The sequence below is a fragment of the Tympanuchus pallidicinctus genome, unplaced genomic scaffold, assembly GCF_026119805.1.
Source record: "Tympanuchus pallidicinctus isolate F22 unplaced genomic scaffold, pur_lepc_1.0 scaffold12, whole genome shotgun sequence".
In the NCBI taxonomy this organism is placed as follows: domain Eukaryota; kingdom Metazoa; phylum Chordata; class Aves; order Galliformes; family Phasianidae; genus Tympanuchus; species Tympanuchus pallidicinctus.
The window spans coordinates 4,558,520-4,575,756 of NW_026294637.1; the positions used below are offsets into that span (position 1 = coordinate 4,558,520).

General features: G+C 40.7%; 1 long non-coding RNA gene across 18 annotated transcripts in view; it reads left to right on the forward strand.

The window, feature by feature from the left end:
- LOC128075333 (uncharacterized) overlaps positions 1 to 16,284 on the forward strand; it is a 40,218-nt gene extending 23,934 nt beyond the window's left edge. For 7 of the 18 annotated variants that reach the window (XR_008203764.1, XR_008203751.1, XR_008203750.1 and 4 more), the window contains 4 exons: positions 1,796 to 2,121; positions 3,207 to 3,293; positions 3,899 to 4,002; positions 12,089 to 13,524. This is a non-coding gene — a long non-coding RNA (uncharacterized LOC128075333). Of the gene's footprint in view, positions 1 to 1,469; positions 1,644 to 1,795; positions 2,122 to 3,206; positions 3,294 to 3,898; positions 4,003 to 5,397; positions 13,525 to 14,937 lie in introns of those variants that run through there. The other 11 variants (XR_008203763.1, XR_008203757.1, XR_008203765.1 and 8 more) reach the window with 11 other exon arrangements.
- The last annotated feature ends 953 nt before the right edge of the window (positions 16,285 to 17,237 follow it).

A 17,237-nucleotide genomic window follows, 5' to 3' on the forward strand; every position in this document is an offset into this window, starting at 1 on the left:
CTAGAACTGACATTGTTTCATCATTTTCTCTCCGTTTTCTGGATAAATGCCTTCAGCATGAGAAGGGCACGCTGGCTCACATCCCACTTTATAGCTGAAAAGAACAAACTGACAAACATTTTTAATATGCTGCTGCTTATCAACATCCCAGTGAATAAAGGCTGAATGATATTTCCCTTTGGTTATTCATATGCGTACATGGATATGCTGATAAACTGCCACTTAGTCCAGAGGCTGTAAAAAAAAATCATCAGATAAAATACAGTATTCCTAGTGAAAACCTTTATGGAATACGTTTCTGCCCAAGCTCCTGCTGGGAGATGCACAATAATGCTCCCTGAGACCTGGCAACCCTTCTATGTGAGCATATGGTCTGCTCAGCTCTTGCAGTACCACTGCACAGCGAGTGAGCACACAGCAAAGTCAGAGCAAGCAGAGGGCTGTTTAATAGCATGGATTCTGTGGCTACATCAAACTTTCCCAATACTTCAGGAATGGATTCTTTTTCTCTGCTATTGAAGTGAGCACTGTTTGCAGAAGCAGGAGTGAGCAGAGACAATCTCTTTGGGGCAGAAAGAGCTCACAGCCATCTCCTACAGAGCCAGTGCTGCTGTGGAAGGGTCCTGCCTGATGTGTCAGAAGTTGTGTTTTCTCATGGCATTACACCGCCTTCATCCCTTTTTTGTCTCTAGATGCTATGTAATTTGCTCAGTAATTGGAACAAAGAGAGGGACCTGAAAGTAAAAATCCCACTGCTGATGTAGATTGGTGCAGGGCAAAATATCAGCTGCAGTCACTGTGTTTCTGAGGGAGCCAACAAAGCCAGGCGAGTCAGTGCTAACAAGCAGATCTCGTCCTGCCTCCGCTCCTCGCGCTGGCAGAGCACTGTGCTGAAATCACTGCAGCAGGGATCGGGCCAGGAATGAGCGGCTGAGTTGCAAAGCAAATTAATTCCTGCCAAAAAAGTTCAGCTATGCTCAGAAGTATGTAAAGTGTCCGATTTGAGAAGTGTCAAGTAGCATTTGTGACCAATTATCCAAGATGAAGGGGGCAGAGCTATGTTTATACGTACTAATCTTCAGCCAAAGTTTGAAAACTCCAATTCATGGACACGCATCAGATTTCCTTTCCAGGCTTGGCATTTGCCTGTACGCACGCACGCACATTGCTCGGGGATGACAGGAAAACATGATTACGACTTGCAAATAATACAAATAAAAAAAAAAAAAAAAGTGAGTGGAGCTGCCATGCAGCAGCAGCATGGTAATTAAGCCTATACTGTGATAAGTGGGAAAAAAAAATCACAGACCGCTGTATGAGTAAAATAGCTTTATCAGCTGAGCTGAAATATTACGGGTGATGCGTCTGCATTGTTATTTTTCCACAACCTGAGAAGCCTTGGGAAGTGATCTACACAAAAGAATACGAACTGAAAGCTGCCTCTGCCATCTTCTGTTTAATTAACATAGGTATACCAGTTTAATGCAATTAATCAAGATAGTAGGGATTAAACAGTAACTCAGAGCTGAACACGACAATGTTATCAATTCCATGGTGCAAAAGGGCTGGGAGAAAATGACTGCGGTGACTAGAAGCACTATGGGCAAGGACAAGCTGACTGGAGTTTTGGGTGGGTTTCAGAGGTTTGTATTGATCTATTGAAATTTAAGAGTTGTTGATTTTTCACGTGGCCAAGCAGTTACCCGCCTTGCCCTTTCCTTTCCCCTCACAGACCTTCCAGGGTAATCCCCCAAGTGGCAGCAACTCTTAAAGCGATTCCTCTCTCTTCTAACAGGTTCCTGATGCCAAAGGTCTGACCTTACAATGAGCAGCACACGGGGTGAGATCGGGCACTGCACTGAGCTTCACACACAGCTATTTTGGTAACCAGAACAGTGTAGTCAGGATAGTACAAGCACAAGCACAGTGAAGGATTTATCAACATATTAACTCTGTCAGTGCTGTGTCCCTGTACAGGTTCCTGTGTCTATTTCAGATCATAAACTCAGGCTTGAAGAAATCTTTGTCTGCAGGAGAGGCTCAGCCTGGCTTACTGCCACACCACTGCCCTTGTTAATCCACATACTTCCAGCCCTGATGCACTGGGACCACCACTGCTGGGTAAGAAGTTGGCTGTGTTCTCTGGGGTCATTCTCTTGGCTTAAGAATGTTAAATTGGGTGATAACGAGGAGTAACCACGGCACTTTTTATGGTTAAGTTGACACTTGCCTTCTAGTAAACAGATGCAGCGATGACCCTCCTCATTTCTCACAGGTCACCAAACAGCCCTGGGACGGGAAAGGTTATTGGCCATTTACTAAACTCTGTTTGACTTGGGTTCATGGGTGAGAGATGAAAGTGCTATACTGCATTACCCATCTCCAGGGCCAGCCAGACTCCCTCAAGCAGTGTTTTATTTAACAAAGCAACTGCTGACTCATGGGAATCCAAGAGTTAAGGAAGAGAGGACACAATTTCAACCGCAAATACTTCCTTAGGGCAGACATCTTAAAGCAAGGATGAAACTCCTTGTTTCAGTGCTGCTCCAGCACACTTAATGATCAGCATGCTTCTCCTGTAATGAATCTCCCTTCTTACCACCAGAACTCCCATTGTGCAACTTATGGTGTTTCAGTCTCTACACTGTCCTGTTTCACACCATCTCTCTGGGAGATGCTCCAACACTGGGGCAAGCCTGGACCAGCTACTTGCCCATAAACAGCTTCTAACAGCTTCAGAGACCAGTCACCGTGTGCCTTGCCTCTTACCCAGATGAAACAAGCAGCTCAGGATCATACATGAACCATTCCCCCGACCTGAGCTACCCAAACATTTTGAATATCCCAGTGCTGAGATGGTGACAGAGCTTCTTGGCTCTGGAGAAGCAGTCCTTGCTACTGGGATATTTAAAGTCCTGCCTCTTAAAGATGATAGGTGCAATGCTTAATGCTGCAATGGTTACAGGAAGGAGAACATCTGCTCAGATCAACCAAGAATTTAACCTGGTCTCATGCTGAATTTCTTAAGATCTCAAAATCCCATACTGTTCCAAATTCACTGGCAATGATCAAAATCCTCTTTTGTTTTTCTTCCTTCCTGTTCTAGTGTGAACCATGAAACAGTCAGAAGTTGCATTTATTGTTTGATGCTACTACATCACTATAGCCAGTTCTGTTCCTCTTGTATTTTCTCCTTAATTTAATAGCCAATTTCTAGCAAAATCTTGTTGCCTAGATCCTGCCAACAACCAGGGAACAAGCGCAAGCCAGCAGAGAAAATGAACGACCAGAAGGTAGGTGAAGACTGATAAATGCAGGCCATTCATGTGACAGAATCCGATTCATTTTCATGCCAGGGAAATTTTTAAATGGGACTTCTCCCAGTGGAGGGCTCACACTGCTCAAGGCCTGCTTCACTATAAAGACAACACATAATTATTCAGGCCTTATGATTACTCCTTATTACTAGATTCCCAGTCACAGGGAGTGAGGGCAGAGGTGAGCTCAGGCCCCAGTTTACTACCATGCGCTGTACAGACTGTACAGTAGGAGCCCTATAAAAGGTGCTGTCTGCTTTATGGGGATGACAAATGCAGCCAGGCTGAGGGTTGAAGTGGCTGGTCCAAGATTGCAGATCCTATCAGCAGCAAAGCTGAAGACCCAGCCCACGCCTCTCTCTACCTCCAAATCTACTGCTTCAGACACTTTCTATTTTCACATTTATTTTGAATCACCAAAATGAAAAACGGAGCAAGTGCCATGTCCTTTGAAACACTATTTATTGCATTTATAGAAAACATTTTGTTTACTCGGGCTAGCAGAGATCATTAAGTGAGAAATTCATCAGGAAAAAAATTTAGGCTGGGTGTGACTGAGAAACTTGTGCTATATTCTGCAGTACCAGGATCCTGCCATCCTATCCTCTGCTGTCAGGTTGGGGTCACAACTGCCATTTGGAGAAGCTTCCATGGAGATGTGAACAGAATATGAATACAATTCTGTGTAAGTAGATTTTTGTTCAGTTTTAGTTTAATGCAATGTATCAAGTCTGTACAGAGTCTGCTGTTAATCCCAGCCTCGTCATGAAAATGCATTTGACCACTACAAGTTCAATCCCATAATGCATACCTGTGTACCACACCATAGCAACACCCACTCCATTTATCTATTAAAATTATTTTACCAGGTCAGCCCTTTGACATTTCACATTTCTTTTGTAAAAGATTCTATAGCACACATCAGTTGTGCTATCTCTTTACCTTCTGATCAGTTGGCAGATTTTCTTAAGGCTATTTTGACTTATTGTAACATTTCTCTACTTTCTTATTTGAGTAATAGAGGCTTTCACAAGCATAATATGACCTAAAAACTCAAATATGACTCTCAAAAACCAAATAGATACTCATTATCATTTTCTCTTTAGAATTTGCAAGTTCTGGGTTATCTTCTACAACCTTTACATGTTAGCTAGTTTTTTACCCTTTGGTAGTTTTGCTCAATTACAGAAGGTTGTGATAATTGACAGATGTGTGTTTGTAGATTTCTTTACAGATGAAATCAATGAAATGTCCTTAAGTCTAGTAACTACTCAGTACTAGTTTATACTGCCCTCTTTGCTCCTACTGCTGCTTTGAACCAATTTATTTAGTCATTTTGACTTTACTCAGATGCATTCCTTCCTGCTGCAACAGCATTTACACGGGATGTTTGAAACCATGCAGTCATTTCCATTCTGGATTTCATGAGGGTTTATTCTTGTCTGAGTGGTGAATCATACATACATCCCTCTGTGGATTCCAGGTGAGTTAGTCACACTAGGTGCTTCCAAGTAATACACAGAAAGGTGCCGAGAAAATGACAAGTCTCTGCCCAGTCAGAAAGCTCAGCAAAGGTAGATCAGAGAAAAATGCCCTTAAAATTTTTCTAGGGGAAACCCAGGGCCAGAAAGCTTCTGCCTTCGAAGAAGCCTGACAAGCAGGGAGGTGGAGTTCTTGCACTACTGACTGACCAAGGGCTGCTCCCTGTCCTCAGAAATAGATCAGGAAATAACTGAAAGATATCACAAGGATAATTAAGTTTCATTGTGAGAATAAGAAGGTAATCTGTCTAGACAAATCTAGGGCCTAGCACTGAAAACTGTAGTATCTGAATATAAAAAATGAGTAATTTTGAATAAAGATGCCTATCAGGACTGCAAATTCAGAGGGTAAAAAAGTAGCCTTGCCTAATAGACCATCTCTCCATCTTCCTCTGGCTCATTTTCTTGTTCTATTTCTCCCTGTTGTGTTCTTGCAAAAAAAAAAAAAAAAACACACAAAAAAACCCCCACCAAAAAACACATGTAAAATCTGATACTGAGAATGCTTTAGCTTCATTTCAACCTTTTCTTCTCAAAAGGTTTTGTTCCACTAGGAAGATTCCCCCTAGCTCAGCCACAGTGGAGGAAGCCTTGCAGACCCCTTTGCAGACAGAACAGCTGTATTTTGAGGGGTTCTCCGAAGCGGTCAGGACCCTGTTCTTGTGGAGCTCTCGAAAATGCTTTTGAACTGGCATGAGAAATCACCTGGGACCCAGAGCAGAGCACAGGGCGCACAGGACAGTATTTCCTCTGTGCCTTTTTTGCTGAGCAGAACTGCTGCACTATAAACAAATGTGAGTTTTGCCTCATTCTTAGATAGGGTGAGTTATGAAAGCCCACTCCAGACATAATGAATGTATAGATCATTTTGACCAGATCATAATCTATGAGTAAATAATGTTCTCTGAAAATGTATAGGTGAAATAAAGAACTTGCTACTATTGCTCTATTGGTATCAGGGATTACTGATGAGGCCAACATAGGTCTGAGTCTCTGTGCTGGAGTTTATATACAATGCAGAACTAATGGCAGGGTTTGGCTAGCAAATTCCATCCCAGATCAGGATATTCAGGGATTATACAGCTGCAAACAGAACCTGAAACTACAGAATTTATCCGTCTCCAGACTTCATCACAAGCCCCAAACTCAGATTGGGGCACAAAACATTTATAAAACTTTGCCATTAGGTTCCCCTCACTTTGGTAGTGATAATTAATAAGCAAATCCCATAGCAATTTTCAAAAGGAGCAGGACTCTGGTACACCCAGTCTAACAGCTATGACTTCAATGCACAGAGTAAGCCTGCGGACACCATGCTTAGGACCCAATGGCTGGCTGCTATCACGGTCTCTACCACAAGGGAGTTAGTTTAAAAGAAGCTGGCACTGAAGTGACATCTGTGTGCAATGTGCTGCCCTGTCCAGACACTGGACTCCATGTATTTTGCCCTAAAACTGGAGAGGAAGGCACTGGGGGAAAAAAAAAAAAAAAAAAAAAAAAAAGAGGAAAAAAATACGAGGGAATAAAAGTACTTTTGAAAGAGAAGAAATCTACATTTCAATGAAAATCCTTTCAAGGCATTTCAAATAAGAGTCTGAGAGAAATAATTACAAAGTTTGGAGAGAAAGAACGTTAGCTTTGATATCTTTTTCTTCTATGAAGCAATTAAAATAAGCAATTTTTCAAATACTAAGCAGAAAATTACTAATGGCTGAACCCAAAAGCTTTCATTTCCTTCTTGGGGCCTTTATTCTTCTAAAAAAAGACAAAAAATGTGAAGGTGGTTTTCCAGATAGATTAATGCATAAAGCAGTCGCTAGTTGGATGTCATAAAAACTACAGCAGCATAGAATAGCTGAGATTAAGAGCTAGATCTAAATCATGCAACAGTCCAGTTAATATCAATGTCTAATTAAGAAATGCATAAGAAGTCTGTAATGTTGATTTGATGGAGAAAAACTCTAATAGGGTTTCTTTTGGAATTTTCCATTTCAATTGCTGTGTAGACTTTTAATGGATGTCCTCTCCAGTCTTTGGTATTAGCAGGAATCATCCTCAAATTAAAACCAGGGCCTAAAATGGAACACAGGTAGACAAATTAGCTTGTCTGGGAAGCAGTCTGAATAGCATGACAATGTGAGCTCAACCTGAAATTTTAGTACAAATAGAAGAGAACAAATGTCTCAAATCTGGTGTGGAAACCCTATGTGCTTATCGTTTAAACAATTTAAAACCCTGTAATTTCAAACAATGCAATGTAACCTGTTTCCTCACCTCCCTCAGCCTGCCAAAATATGCAGAAAGCCACAGACCATTAAGAATTATTAATTAGCCTTTTTAAATTGGAAGACCTACTATAGCCATGTAGTCTTTCTGTAGCCATGCATGTTACTGTCACCTCAAAGTGGGCTCTTCTTGGCTTGTAACAGCATTCAGTACACATGGCTCCCTATCACCATCAACGCTGCAATTAGTCTCCCACTCCCTCCTGGGTAACTAACACACTCAAACTTTGAGCAAAATGAAACCTGTGGCATCTGTCCCAGATTATCCAGGATGTTTGGTCTCTAGGTATGAAAGGAGAACTGGTTTTACATTGCGTGTCACAGATACCCTGAAGTTGTTAAGTTACAAGCAGTGTAACTGTTAGCACGCATAAATCCTCACAGCAAAGAGGGAGAAAGCATAGCACTGGCTTAAAGCAGCAGTGTATTTGTTATCTCCACTTTGTTGTTGACCCAGCAAATCCGGGGGGAATTATCTCAAGAATCCAGGAAGACAGCAAACTCAAAATAAGCCCTATGACCTAAGGAGCAAGCACACTGGGGAGTCATTTTTAAGTTCATTAGAGCACATTAAAATACAATACACTGACCATGGTAAAGGCAAAGCATATTATTCCTTCTGCCCACATATTTCTTTCAAGCACTAAATCCATCTAGAGTCCTTTCAGAATCATACCATAAAGCCTTGCCACTTCACTTTACAAACAAAGCAGAAAAGACCAGAGGTAAAATCAGAACAACAGTGAAAGTTTGGCACTTCCAAATTGCTGTCATTGCCTGAAATGTCACAGTCTAAATCCTTATCTGGCATTTTTCCATTGATCAATGAGGCACAGATGCTTTATATTAAAAAGCAATACCACGGGACTGGGGATGCCCCAAGGATTGTTCTCCTTGAACAAGGGAGCTATGACATTCTCAGCACGGCACCCACTCTCTGAATGATGAGGCTCTAATGATGTGACATTCAGCTCCAGAAGAGGAATCTGATTTTCCACAAATAATTCCACTTGACTGTATGACTGGGGAACTACCAGGTTTTCAAAATAAAATGGAGCACAGCTTTTGCAGGATGCTTTCCCTGCAAGCCTGGATTAATGTAACATGTAGGAAATAAGAGTATGAAGCTGGCTGCCTTCTGCAAATGATACACAACAGAAAAAATAAACAAACCTTAACTTGTCCAACACACTTGAGAGCCACAAATTTCCTTACTGTTTTACTGAAGGAGAGGACAACTTCTTTCCTCCATAAAACTATCCTTTCAGACATTACTACAGTCATGACCTCACTGTGGTTCCTGGATTCTTTCTGAAAAAATGAAATGAATAATACACCAGTGATCTCATCAAAGCGTAAAGGACATCTTATACAGGAGAAGAAAGAATATCTGGAGAACCTCAGTGCTCCATCTGCATAAAGACAGTAGAAAAAGGACTGTAACATTGGAGAGAATGAAAGATTCGATGATGGAAACACATTTTTCCATCTTATAAACAATTAGGATTCGTTTTACCTATCACATTGGCCATCCTTCTAGCTGTCCCTACAGGTGTTCTTTTTTTCTCGTGCCTTTATCAATACCTTCTCTTGTCTCTTCTGTGCTTTTCATACATGTTTCAACATACTTGGTTACTCTTTGAATCATACACACTAGTGTTCTCAACAACACTCAAAATATATTTTTAGGATACAACACAGTGCTGTTATACAAATATTCACAAACTTCATTCATAGCTTAGATAATTCTGGCTAAGGACATGTTTCTTCATGTTCATGTAGTTCTGAGGCCAAGGAGTCCTGGGTTATGGGAGCTCCCATGTATTTTGTGGCCCTGGTACCTTCTGGCAGTAATTGGGAGAGCAGGCAGGGAGAGGTGCTTTGTTTTCTTTGGCTGGACTGTCTATGAAAGAGTATTGGTAACTGACAATTTCACCACATTTTTCAAGCTGAGGCTGAAAACAAGAAAATCTGCAGAATCCGAGTACAGCATTCAAGACGCAACATCATCTCTTGCACCCACAGGTGCACCTCACTCTGGCCTGAGATCACATGTTAAGTGATGCAATGACAAACTGGTTTCCTCACGCCACAGCTGAATGTCACATAGCTGCCCTGTGCTTGTGTCAGTGCTGTCAGTGCTCTGCCACATCTCTGTTCCTCTAGGAGCACAGTGACAGCACAACCCTTTTCCTATCCCATCACCATTGCCCACCTCTTGATTGCTGCAGGCTTGGCAGGAGTAGACAAACCTATTCCTTCCTACCTGCATCACTGCTCAGCCAGGAAAAAGCCGTGGGGCTTTCCCTGCAGGGGAAAGTTTTAGCCAAACCATCACTTCTGCCAAAAGAATGACGAATTCCTTGAGGTAGGCTTCCTTGGATGCAAGTAATTCTTCGGGCTAAAGCAGGGTTATAGCTAATACATCTGAGTCACAATGTGGATTTGCACTTTACCTGTTAAAAGTAACTAGTTTATGTCCAAAATACAGATTTTATTCCTAACATCACTTACATCTTCACAGCTTCCACATGAGATGCAGATGTGACAAGCTGAGTGACTGAGATTTCTCTCACACTCAGCAGGAGAGCAACATGTAAAATACCTGTTTTTCAGAGGTGAGGTCACCAGCACCCCCACTGGCACATCTGCTTTGCTGAATAAAAGTCCAGAGATTTGCAAAACTCCAACATGCATAAATTGAGTTGAGTTCACTGGGCCCACACAAGATATCATTTGATCTACTCATTTAATAGCAGTTCAGTGTTTACTCTCTATACAAAATATTTTTCTGTTACATCAGCCTTTTACATTTTTACAACAGTAGCATCTCACCAGTCTTCATACATGGGTACTCATGTATTAATAAAGGACAATAAGCTAAGAGAAGTTACAAGAGAACTCAGGATACCAATAGGTCAAAAAAGAGCCTAAATACATTCAGTGGCTTCAGAAAAATGCTAATATCCAATATTTCCCTGCTTAGACTGTGCAGCTGTTGAGATGAAGCCTGAGCAGAGCTTCCAGAGGGACATCCCAGAAGCCTTGCACAGAGCCACCCACATTTGGCTTTAATGGTTTCAAGTATTTCTACTACTTTTTTTTTTTTCCCCACTCCTCAGAAAAAAAATCTTCTGATTGTAACACGTTTGCACTTGATGCCTTAGGTAGTGGTTCTTGCTCTGTGACCTCTTACACAGTACTTTCTGCCTTATACAGCATACATGAGATAAGTGCTAGTCATATACATCCTAATTCTTTCTTGATTTCATCTGATCTAGAAATACCTTTTAGATATCTGCAATAAAGATTTCCAAAGACTTCTTTTGTGTGCACATCTTCGTCTGTTGGGTTTGGTCTTTCAATGTCATCATGAGTCTTACAGGATACTTGCAACACATGCATCCAAACATCATTCATTGTTATGCATTGTGCTTCCCATCATCCCCCTGTTGACTATTCCTAAAGTATTTTTTTGGGATAGCAGAAGCAAAATTGATCATAATAATGCAAGTGAGAAAACAGGGAACAGATGACCAGCAATATAACTGTTTAAATGGAATTTAGACCTGCCATTTCCAGAGCAAATTGATTTGAATTAAAAACCAAGTGATTTCAAAAGTCCGTTTAATACTGGGAAAACTACGAGCACATTTCATCTACATCCAAGATCCCAGCCATGAGATTACATATCTCAAAATAGACACCTCCTTAAAGAGGCTGTTTAAATAATAAAACTTCTTGTAATAATCAGAAGAGATGCACTGAGGAGAGGAAGCACCTGCTTCACAATGAAAAGTTTGATTTTGGAAAAGACTCATTAGGTTAAAGGAACTGCACTGTAGCAGACAGCACGGCTTATGCTGATCTTCATGGAAGTGACTATTTAATTAAGAAGTAGACATCTCAGTTTTCCCCTGAAACTTACACTAGAAATTCAGTACAAAGGTTTGCTGCATTTTATCAGGTTGACTTCATTACCTTCAGGAGTAATAGAAATTGCATTTGTTTCCCTGGGCTGTGGAATACAGAGAAACCCATGAAAAGAAAGAGGAAAAATAAGAGATGCTGATTTTCTTTGGCTGAAATAAAAAAAATAGGGCTTTGAGAACATTTGAGTATAGTATGCCCTGGATTTTTAGGAGAAGCTCAAAGAAACAATTTCAAAGAAACATTTTCTAAATGCTTGTCTGTTAGCTTATTTTCATTTTGTGTTGCCATGTATAATTACAAGAAACTTACAGAAGACCCATAAGACTTTCAGTCTGTTAGAAATGCCTTTTCCAAGATTATACTGTAGGCTATTACTTCAGCCCGCTGGGTATCATGTGTAGGCAAGGTGTAAGATTAGGCACATGAATATTTCTGTCTACCACTTGTGTGCTGAGACAATATCAACTCACACATTCTTCTGTCATTGGTCCTTATTCCATCGAGGATATTCTTAATTACCAGCAAGACAATTGGGTAATATCATATAAAGCATCACAGCATCATTCCTGTGATGATTTACACCTGCTAAGAGCCTGATTATTGAATTTTACCATATAGTAAGCTCAGAAGGTAGACAATATTTTTCTACAGGACACTGTTTCTATTTTTAAGATAACTACTCTCCTTCTTCCAATTCATTGGCACAATTCTCTTAAAAGACAGAATGTCTGTACACACAGACACTGTTTCTGAACATCTGAGCTGCCTTGAAAAACTCAGAGTGCTCCTATAGTAGTTTAAATCAACTCAAGTCTAAACACTGAAACACTGAATCTGACAACGTGCATGAGGGTCATGGGGAGCACATCCCTTCTTGGGGATTCTAAAGAACACAAAATGAAATACACAGCAATAAAAACAAGTTCACTGCATCCCTTGTTCCACTTTGAGACTATGGTTTTCTATGGCTTTTATTTGTATTTATATATGCATTTATACACAACCCTCGCAGGATTATTTCAAAATCTTTGGGAATGATGGAAATTCTGTCGATTCCAGCCTCTGCTTTTCATTATGGAAGATATTTGTGCAACAGGTTTGCTGAAGATGGAACACTAATGAAACGGGTAATTTCATAAACGCACTGGGGAGGGTAAGTGTCCAACAGAAAAGAAGTCAAGCAAAAATTAGTCTGCTTGAAACAAACAAACTAAGGAATGCCTGCTAAAGAGTCATGAATTTCTTTATAACACTTTTTTTTCCCTAAATCACCTACAGAAACTCTGCAGCTGAAGATGTTTTGATAGCAGTTATGATCAGAACACCAGCACTTCTCATACGTGAAATACAACATTGGGAAGGATTTTTTCACTTCTCAAATCACTCTTCTGAGGCTTTATATCAATCTCAAGCAATTTGCCTGGCCATTTCTATGATAAAATAGGTGTTTTTATCCATTTAGAAGAGCAATAAAACTAAGGAAAATTCAGGCAGAACATGCTCTTTCTTTAAAGCTTCAACTCATAGTAAGAATCTGGTTTGTGCTGTACTTCTCTCATGAACTCAACTTTCCATAGTGCATTAAGTGTTGTAATAATGCAAATCAAATACAAATTTTAATAACTCCTTCCATTAAAATGATCTATTAAAGTTTTAAGAGTCCAACACTTACGAGCATTATTCTAATTGCATGATTTTGCTCGGGGCAGGTTTTACAGATCTGCCTGATCATTGGATATTTGCACATTTAGGATTATTTTAAATTAATTTTTGGAAGAGTTTCAGTCTCAGTAGCAACAGTTGTTTAATAGATGTCTTGTGGGTAACTACGCATCTGCTTCCACACGAGAAAAAAAACGACATACATTTAGAACTCTGGGAAAGGAGGTGGTAGAGGTTTATAGAATGACGAGCAATATGAAGAACATTCTGAAGATGTGTGCTCACTTCAGTGCAAGGAGCAAAAGAGGCTTAAGAAGTAATATACATGTTAGGCAACACAGTCAAATTGTGGTATTCTCCCAAGAACACCAACAGATACAATCATATGAAGAAAAGCTTTAGAATTCAATGAGTGCAGCTCCGTTGATACCACTCACCTTTCTTTTTTCATGCAACTTGTAGGATGGATTTCTAACAGAAGGATGTGCACTGGAACTCGCGTACACTGGCTTAGAAAGTGGGCAATGCTTTGCAAAGCTTCCTAACATGCTTATGTTAACAGAAATAAGTCAGGTCAGTGCTGAGGGACAAAGTTTGGTAATTCCTCCTCAGAATCCATCCCAAACAAAACCACTGTGAGATATTACATGATATATATGGTCTGTGCCTGAGGTCTTCCATGAGAACTTTGTATGGGATAATAATGCCAAACAGGCAAAAAGGGTTGGAGAGAACAAATCAGTTTTCAAGAGGCTTCCCAAATAAAAGGAAGTTAAAGATATTTAACAGGCTGCCCAGGGAGGTGGTGGAGTCTCCTTCTCTGGAGATGTTCAAGACCTGCCTGGATGCCTACCTGTGCGACCTGCTATAGGGAACCTGCTTTGGCAGGGGGGTTGGACTCGATGATCTCTGGAGGTCCCTTCCAACCCCTACAATTCTGTGATTCTGTGATATTTCAAAATAATGTAAAGTGTCTCAGTAGATACTATTCTAAATTATCACTGGCTTTGAAATATGCTTTGGTTTAAAATTTTAATTTCTACACGAAAGCAAAAAAAAAAAAAAAAAAAAAAAAAAAAAAAAAAAAAAAAAAATTTGAGATTACTGAAGAAAATAATTTGGTGCTCATTCCATTCCTTTTAAATGCATTGGTTAGTCACAGAATTAGTTGAAAAAAATGAAATCTTAAGAACTCCCTAAGGATAGGATGAAGTATTTCTCTACTAGTTACAAAATGAGAGAAAAATCTTATGTCACTTTCATTAGCACATAGATTTAGTGAAACGCTCACATTTTCATAGAGGCACATACTGGAACTCAGGGTTTGGGTTTCCTTCCAAGTGTGATGCTTACACACGGTAAGTGATAACTCTTTCTTTATTAGACACTGTCATCTACATTTCTAGAGAAATACCTGGAGGTGTTCCAGCCTCCACACGGGTGATGGCCTTTTTTTCCTTATGGAACAGAATCCTAGAATCCTTTGAATTGGAAGGGGCCCTTAAAGGTCATCTAGCCCAACTCACATGCAATGAACACGGACATCTGCAACTCGATCAGGGGGCCTTGAGCCCAGTCCAGCCTGACCCTGAGTGCCTTTGAGGACAGGGCATCATTTTTCCTACACTGCCACAAACAGGACAGGAAGTCTGAGCAGGGATTTTCAGCCACTTTTAGTTCACAGGCTAACGTGTTAAAACAAAAATGATGATTAACTCTTAAGTAATTTAGAAATGGGCTATCCAAGGTGAAAGAGCCCTAGATGCCAGGAAGGGTTAGGCTTTGGGCAGGGGACAAGGCAGCCAACACAGGGATGTTGTTCACAGCCATACTGTGCAATGATAATGGTGCGGGGCAGGAACATCCCAAGGTGTCTGCTCAATTTGTCAGGAATTTCTCCTCTGAACTATTACCTCCAGATCTCCCTAGAACACTCTCGGTCCTTTTATCTCTTGAGCTATCTCAGAGTTTACTGCCTGCCTATCGCCTTGGCTGAACTACACTAATAGTGAACTAATTACATATGAACGCTCTAATTTGCTTTATGTCTTTCTCAAAAAACCACACGTGTGCAGGCATGCACACAAGTAAACTTTTGCTCATGCTATAAAATTGCAGCACGATGTAGAATCAGTGCAGCAGCCCCAACATTACAAAACATCACATGCTCACTGCCCATCTACTGCTTGTCCCTATCAGGCCACCACCAGTGCTTGTCATTCCTGATCTGCGACATCGCCTGCTGCTCCAGACCAGAAAAGGGAGCAAAGAAGAGAAATACGTGTTTGTCATTGAACTGAACTGAGAAGAAGGAAGACGAGAACGATAAGATCATCGCCTGCAGCACTTTGTTTATGAGAACATCCTTCCAGTGATATATGCCTGCACCAGGTGAAAGTATTGTGTCACCCCTAACATATTTTAAATGCCAGGGCTGTCATGCAAGAAGACAATGATGAACAAGTTTAAACAGAATATGGTATTGTAGCCATGTGCAGTGTTACCTTTTAAAGGTTTGCATCAGTAGCATTTCTTAACAAAACATTTACAAACTGTTACATTCCCCTACAGAACCTCTTTCATACTCCCAATGAAATTACTTCTATTGTAGATGAAGTATGCGTAACATAATACACATATTAAACAAATCAGGCCACTTTCTCATGCAAGTTTTTCAGCCTATTTCACGTGACCTCCCAGCCATACTATTTGATCTTCTCTTAACTCCTTGGATAACAATTTAGGGACTACACCTCACTCAGCAAATAGATCTATAAAGGGACATCCAAACTACTCCAAGAGCAGGAGCCTGCCCCAGGTCAGAAGTTTGTTTGGTTGAGCTCTGGTGTGTGCCTATGAATTAGCTGCTGGAACTCCCAGACTGCATTACCTAGTTTAATTTCACAAGAAAGGACTCACATGCTGTGGAGCACAGAACGCAGGGTCAGCTGGAGAATTCACTTAAAATACACTCCTGTCCCAAAATGGAACACTACTTGAGAAACACCTCTTGCCAAAAAGCAGGTATGCATAGAACTATCAGCATATGGCAGTTTTCTTCCCAGATAAATATCTCAAGCTTAACTGCATGAACACCATCACTGTGCTACAAGGCCATTGCACAACATGACTATTTTCCAGACTGACAGTTCAGAGAGTCTTGGGAACACCAGCATCCAACACATGATTCTGAACACTCACACACACCACCATATCCACCTTGGATCCAGATGAAAGAGTTTTTACCAGCTATGTCTCATGGAAGGAAGGCAACCATGACATCAGTTTTCCATCTTTGAGGTCAGAGCCATTCTGTGAACACCCAGGACATCTACAGGAGAGGAAAGGGCATTCCTGAGTGCCTGAAATATGCCCACAGAGCTAGGATTCCTTAAACACTGACTGAGGGGGTCCTGTGTGGACTTGTGTAACCTGTTCAACACCTCCCCATCAGTTTTCTTTTCTGCAGAATGGAGACACCTGATTTTTTTTCCACTCACAAGGTTATTAGGAGGACTTTCCAATTAAAGTTCTTTACAAACGAAAGTGTCTTGTGAACAGTATTTAATCACCTGGATAAAAACAGTCTTCAATTTCTTTAGGCAGAACCTCAGTTTTCACAGGGACTCGTCAAGGTGTTCGGTTTACATGAGGCTGCAGGATCTTACGCTGCATCTTTAAGACATAGTTTACTTCTGAATCAGTAAATGTACTAGACAAAGCAGCCATTATTTATGCATTCCTGCATACATGGCAAGGTGAAAATAATAGAATAAACATCATATACTTCATTATGATATCGGTTTACACTTCCAGGGTACACAAAAAGAGGCCATTTCATCAAGCTAATTGCCTGAAAGTAAAAGAGAGAACTTTAGCTATTAGTCTATTATGGGGCTTTTTTCTTAATCACAAATAGGGGCCGTGTGTCCCCAGGGGGATGTGTATTCTAATTTACAATTGAACTACAGATCAGAGCAATCAATCTTGTGCAGCACTTTTACAGTGTAATTGCTGCAACATAACAAATAAAAAAAAGCAGCCTAAGTCGAGTTTCAGCTTGAGGTGGAGATATTTACCAGGCATTGGGTCGGGGTGGGAGGGAGGCAGAGAGGCACCACAGCCATGAATATGCAATGAGGGCTCATTAGTGCCCCAGTGTTGCCATGACGAATGGCATTATCCCCAGCCTGGTGCAGCCTAAACATGAATTTTATAACGACCCATTTATCATGACTTGTCATGGGGTTCTTTACTGTACTTTCTACTGGCTCTCACACCTTCCTCCATTATCACCTCAGAATTCCTTTTGTTATTTTGTCTTATTCTGGTTTACTTTTTGGTAATGAAGCCCAACTTACAAGAGAAGATGACTGCAAACAGCAGTGTGCTGATGTGCCAGAGCAACTTATGGCTTCCTCAGCTGGAGACCCAATGCCAAACGCGTAGGTGGTCTTCAGTCCACTTACCAGGGGATAAGCATCCTCGTTGTCACAAAT